At 31.9% G+C, this 6592-nt stretch overlaps 2 long non-coding RNA genes across 2 annotated transcripts; both read right to left on the bottom strand.

Annotated features, from left to right (window-relative positions):
- Positions 1-1094: 1094 nt before the first annotated feature.
- Positions 1095-6132, bottom strand: LOC130669517 (uncharacterized). Its single transcript, XR_008990208.1, has 3 exons — positions 5397-6132; positions 5202-5275; positions 1095-2506 (listed from the first exon to the last, which is right to left on the bottom strand). It is a non-coding gene; the product is annotated as an uncharacterized LOC130669517 (long non-coding RNA).
- LOC130669515 (uncharacterized) lies at positions 2886-4379 on the bottom strand. The gene is made up of 3 exons (XR_008990207.1): positions 4090-4379; positions 3809-3969; positions 2886-3577 (listed from the first exon to the last, which is right to left on the bottom strand). It is a non-coding gene; the product is annotated as an uncharacterized LOC130669515 (long non-coding RNA).
- Positions 6133-6592: the final 460 nt, after the last annotated feature.

Raw genomic sequence — 6592 nt, 5'->3', positions numbered from 1 at the left:
TAAGGAATAACATAAAAATTGTAGTAAATATAATAAGCATGAAATTTATAAAATGGACATATAATTTTTGTGGATTAAATTTGATTAAAGTTATTTTAGTTAAATTTGTATATAATATTTAATATCGATAATAGAGTAGTAAAAGTATAACAAAAAAATGAAAAGTCTTAGAATCGGCATTGGTGTCGGCGTACTCGGCGTAGTCGGAGTAGTCGGCGTCGGCCAAGAAGGCACTGAGCGTACTTCCTGTATATTTACCGGAAGTACCGAGTCAGAGACTCAACTCATGGTGTATCCACTAATACACTAAAGGAGTTTACTTGGCGTTACGCTTCCTTACGCGTAGCGTATTTACCGTCGTATCTTTACCGTCTTCTTCTTGGTGTTTGTCTCCGTCTCGGTCTCGGTCTCGGTCTTGGTCTCGGACTCAGTCTCGGTTTCGTATCGGTGCCAGTTTGATTCTGTGTTGACTGTGTTACGTATTACGTACTACTACAACAATAACAGAAAAAAATAAAAAAAAAAAAAAACTACTACACGAGCAACAACTGTAGGGACTGTAGTAATACTTAACTTATGTACACTTAAAAGTTGGGTTTACGTTTACACCAGCCCTCTACTTGTACAATAACGACAAGTAAAGGCGGTAAAAGCGGATGATGCCAAGAACTTTTAACTGAATAAGATTGGGGAGGACAGTAGTAATATAGAGGAATAAGCGAATAAGGAGAGTTAGTAAAGCCTGGTATAAAGCCTGATAAAGCCTCTAAAGCTACCAAGCGCAGCCGTTTCAAGGACAGGCTGTTAATAATTTTATTTTTTTATTTTTAAAAATATAAAAACGATATTTTAATTATCTCAATATATATTGTTTTAAATAATAACTCATTTGAATATCAATGGAGTAAAAAATAAAATACTTTTATAAAGTTATCAAAAGAGGAACTAATGCGTTGATTCAAGAGTTTAAGATGAAAAAAAATAAAATGAAAAGCTTCAGCGGGTTGTTCTAAAGCTGATGCTAAAGCTGATGCTAAAGCTGATGCTGATGCTGAGGATGAGAAGACACAAGACACAAGTTGAGCGTATGGGGGCAAGTGGCGCGTGGCAATAAGTATCGGATACCGCCAGATGTTATGAAAAGTACGGCAGCTGTCCCTCCTCTTGGCATCTTGAGCACATCGACAGCTAAACGTCGTATCGCAACCGAGTTGTCTCTACTCTCAAAAAATCCTATATCCTATCCGATTTACTCTAAAATTATTTTATAAAAATTCACTTGGGTAATATGACCATCATCGACAGTTTATTATTCATTTCATTTATTTCTTTGAGTGATGATTTTTTTTCTTTTTCTATTTAAGCCTTTCAGTAGATAAAAAATTGATTATTATTAATAATGATAATAAAATCAGCTGATTATGTCGCTGGTTTTAATAAACATTTGCATTGAGATTGTTGCTGGCAAACTCTCGAGAGGAAGCAAGGTGAGCAAACTGATGATGAGTAAATAAGTTTCTCACCTGGCGATAAAATTATTTTCAGAGAATAAGATAAAAATAAACAAACATTTATCTAAATAATAATTATCAAGTAATAAGCAAATGGGGAGTGCGAGTGCTGTCTTTTCTTGGGTGTTTGTTGCTGGCAGGTGCCTCTACAGGAGGTGCAGAGATTCGATTACTTGGAGATCGCGAGTTTGACGCCCGGGTGATCCGATATACACATACACACGTTGATACGAGGGGATTTTTAAAGGAAGTGGACATAGGTTGAGGTCAAAGTCTATATAGATATATATCTATATATAGAAAGAAGATCTATCAAGGGTCTCAGACTTAATTATAATATTTTTTTTTTTTTAAATTTACCAACGGAATTATTTAAATTAAATAAAAAATTTCTTCAACACAAAATGTAACTGGTATTTTTGACGAACACGTGCCATTGATATACACAAGGAATGAAAATAATTATCATGATGATGTCTTAGGAATATACGTTTGTATATATGTATATATATGCTATAGACGGTAGGTAGTATGTACATTTTGAATAGTGAGGGAACAGATCTGCCGGCAGCATCCGTCAGACTGTCAAGCTTACACGACCATCTGTTGCTTTATTCAAAACTATAGTTGTATATTATTGATATATCGATATATATGCATATGTATAATTTTTATAAACAATAAATAAAATATAATTTGAAATATTTTTAAAAATTGGCTGCATGATGCGATACTATTATTAATTTTTAATTGTATTAAATGTCAGTAATAAGAGATACTGGACACGTGTTCGCATAAATAAACATCAGGATGGCTAACAGTTACTGCAAGGTGATGTGTAGATGTGGATGTGGATGTGGATGTGGATGCTGGGTGATGAAGCAGGTGGCGAGGTGGCATTTTATTTCGTCCACATTAAACGCCAGACGGTGTCGTGTGATGTGACCAAAACTGGTGCATGTAGCCAACCATTTGTCCACCACCCAGTCGACCATCTGAAAAAAAAAAACACATTACATATACATTATATCTACATACACTACCATACAGAATTAGTATTTCCATTTTATCAACAATTATTTTAGTTATTAAATTATATTTTATATGTATTGGTTTAAATCATTATTAAAAACTCGTGCATAAATTTATGTATAAATATTTTTTTTTTATTGATAAATTTTTTTGGTAAAGTGAAAGTCGCCAAGTTAATTTAATTTCCATCCAACTGTCATGTAGATTAAATTTTAGTCATCAAGTACAGCTGCTTAGATAATTTATAAAAATTTAATCATCAAATCAAATAAATTAAATAAAATTTACTTAACAATTATAAATATAAATATATATAATATATTATTTACTTAATAGGTTGTACTGTATTGTTTAAAATAATATAATGGAGACTGTGTATTTATAGCTAGAAAATAAACTAAAAAAATAAAAAGAGCAGTGATGAAAATAATAGTTAAGAGTAAGAATAAGAAAAGATAATAAGAATAATAATAAAAGTTTGGAAATGACTAGAGAGAAGGGGCAGATGGCATTGCAGCCAAGTGGCAGCGGGCACGCGCCAACAACTGAGCTCGGAAGCTCGGAACATCTGCCGTTACTTGGCAGCAGCTTATCCACTACCTCCACTACCTCCACTAAATACATATATCTTCGTTCTCAGTTCTCAGTTCTCAGTTCCCAGTTTCCAGTTCCCATTCCCATATTCCGTTTTTATCGTTTTTATGTAGGTACTACCACAGAACCAGCAGAATAGCACAAATAGCATAGAGAAATGAAAGAAAAAATAAAAAGGAGGAACCACTGACTCTTCCAGTTCTTTTCCAGTTTCTTATTAAATATTTTTTTTTATTCTTCTTCTCACTTGCAGCCACCTTTGTGAACGGATCAACTCCCACCAAATAAATTTTACAGATGCCAATTTCTCTTCAATCCATCTTTTATTCAAAAACATTATATTTTTATCCTACGTATATTTTTATTTATTTATTTTTTAAATTGACAATAAATATTGTGAATCCTGTACGAATCCTTACTGAATCATGCCTTAAGGTCTTCTATAAAATAATCCAGATTAATGATACAAGACAACATATAAAATACAACACACACTGTAAAATAAAATAAAAAATAAAAAAAAAAATCTTAAGAATCAGATTTCGTGTAGAAACGCGTGCAACCATGCATATATTTGCTTCCTTCCTCCACCTCCACCTCCTACTACTATTATTTACACACATGCATTGTATATGTGTACATATTATTATATCACGAAAAAATATACGTACAAATATAAAATGATATATGATGTGTTTTTCTATTTGGTAAATTTTTTTTTCTTTTTTCTTTTTTCTTTTTCTATTACTGAAAATTTTCTTACAATAGTTAATCTCTTCCATATGTTGAACATATTGGTTATAGGAGTCTACCTACGATTTGTCCTTGTAATCTGCAAAAAAATTATTGTATGAAACATAAGCAGTAGTAAATTTCGTCAAGACGTATAGTAAATAATAAGAAAAATTTATCAGCGGACATAAGGCACCGAAAGGTATTCAGAGGTACATACAATAAATTCCAGATGTTTTTAAACCTTGGCACGGATGCTTATTTTTATGGCTCGGCTTCATCTCCATCTCCATCTGGCTCACAGCTTTCCGTAAAAGTAAATGAAACTTGTGGATTTTCTAACAAAGTTAGACTGACACTATACATACTTTATCCAGTAAATCATATGCAGTAAGCCAACAATATCATTATATATTTATTATCTTTACTAAAATTAGTTATTTATATATATATATTTTTTTGTTGAAATTGTATTGTTTCAATGAGGACGATAACGGGTCCTACATACGGCAGGTGTATGACAACGTAAAATATATAAGTAAATTGAGTAGCATTATAGTATAGTATAATAAAGAGAAAAAGCTTATGCATAATACGAATAATATTCAGTCTCGTGTGATAAAATTCTTATGCTGACAATATTTTATTTTAGTTTTAATTTTTGGAACCGAAAAGAAAAGTCTGCTTTAACTCAAGACAAAAAACTTAAATATTACATAAAATAAAATTCTTAAACTATACAAAAATTATTAGATGCTGTTTATTACATATATGATTTTTTATTATTATTGAATAAATATTAGTATACTGTAGTTAATTATACTGTAGGTAAATGTACTTAGTTTAGTAAATATTTCATTTATATACATACCAGAAGTACTCTTAATATATATATTAAAGAAAAATTCAGGCACAAAACATCTGCTCGTATTATTAAATATTGTTCTTTAAGAAACCATTTATACATTTAAATAATAAAAGGAAAAAGGAAGTAAGAATGTATATAAGATATCTTGAGTATTTTATGTAAAAAATAGTAATAAACAACTAATAAATTAGTTTTTATAAAATAAGACTGTTTCTTAAAGTTTTAAATAATTAATAATATTAGTCAGCAAAGTAAATCGCGCGCAAATTATATATATTTCCACGTGGAAATAATTTTGTTGCTGGCATATGAGACAGATGGTAAGAGAAGAAGAGAAAGAACGAGAGAGAGTGCGACCAGGTCATGATTCAAAAGGTTGTTCTTCCATCATTTTGGGGTGTCTCGCAGCTGTTGTTCCTTTTTACCTTCCCTTGTCTTGTTTTCTTTTATTTTCTTTTCTTTACCTTGCCAGGATGAGTCCTCATGTCCTGAAGGTAAAGACGACGATTCTTCACTGATTTTTTTTTATAACATATGCCTGTGTATATTATTATTATTATTATTATTATTATTATTATTAATATATTGTTTATATATGTATTTATTTTGAATATCCAAATGTAAAATTATGAAATACATCAGCAAAGTAATCTACATACCAGTGATGTGATGAACAGAAGAGTCAGTCGCCACGTAAAACGAAGATGTTGGAACATGTAAGAGCGTCAGTTGTATCAGCAGCAGCAGCAGTAGCAGCAACAGCAGCCGTAGCAGAAGGCCAACTAAACAATCTGTTATTGCTTTTGCGGCTTATGTTTCTTATTTTTCATGATACACCGCTTTATTTGTGGTTTAAATATTTTTTAAATTTATTTTAAAATACCAAAATTTGAAAAAAAAAAAAAATTATTTGGTTCAGGTTGTACTAGAATGGAAAAAAAAATTTCGGTAGAATAGTGGATAGCGTTAAATAATTTGACAAGTCGGGCCACGCGCCAAAAATAGTATTTATATGTCACGCGTACTTTTATACATATACAAAATAGTAAAAAAAAATAATAATACTGAAGAAGAAGAAGAAGAAAAAGAAGAAGAAGAAGAGCTAAGAAGAGGATAAAGAGAAGGAAGAGTGGAATAAGAGTAGGCATCTGTTGCATCGGGCCAGCAACCACCACCATGACCAGGTGCTAGCCACCTTCCGTGTCTCCCCTTGATCTTTGGGAAAAAAAACTTGTGCGTACTCGGGCGCCCCTCCTACTTGCTTTATTCCTGAGATTTTCACCATCTGCAGTCTGCAGCACCTTTCCGGCAAGCTCTCTCCTTATTTATCCTTATGTATAGCTCGGCCTTAATTCTCTATGCTGCCATCAACTCTATATGTGTATCATCGGCCCACTATATGCTGCTATGCTGCTATGCTCTATCCCTGTCGTCCTTCCTTATGTTGTGATATCATATACGCATATTCAACCTCCAGTTTAATTCCACCACTATAACTGCTCATGATTTTCTATACTATACATACCGTAATATTTTTGGTCTCACCTTTAACCTTACAGTTAAATATTCATCCATATTTTATTTTTTATTAATTGTCAAAGTGTCTTTCTCTGCAATAAAAAACTATATCATCAATATGAATACATATTTGTAATCTGCAGTACACAGTATAAAAATAGTATATACATTTTTTCAATCGATTCTTTTACCCTTTTACTGTTAAATATAGAGTACAGGTTAAGATATATATATGTGAACCAGGAGCGTGGGAGAATAAGACTAACCCAAAAGTCTACAGCATAAATAAAAAAGATGGTACGGTGGACTAAGGTTGCTCGCCGAACAGCAGCTGTGA

This window comes from Microplitis mediator, chromosome 6, assembly GCF_029852145.1.
Source record: "Microplitis mediator isolate UGA2020A chromosome 6, iyMicMedi2.1, whole genome shotgun sequence".
NCBI lineage: Eukaryota > Metazoa > Arthropoda > Insecta > Hymenoptera > Braconidae > Microplitis > Microplitis mediator.
Note: the sequence above shows the minus strand (reverse complement) of the source record. Positions and strands in the feature narration are given on the sequence as shown.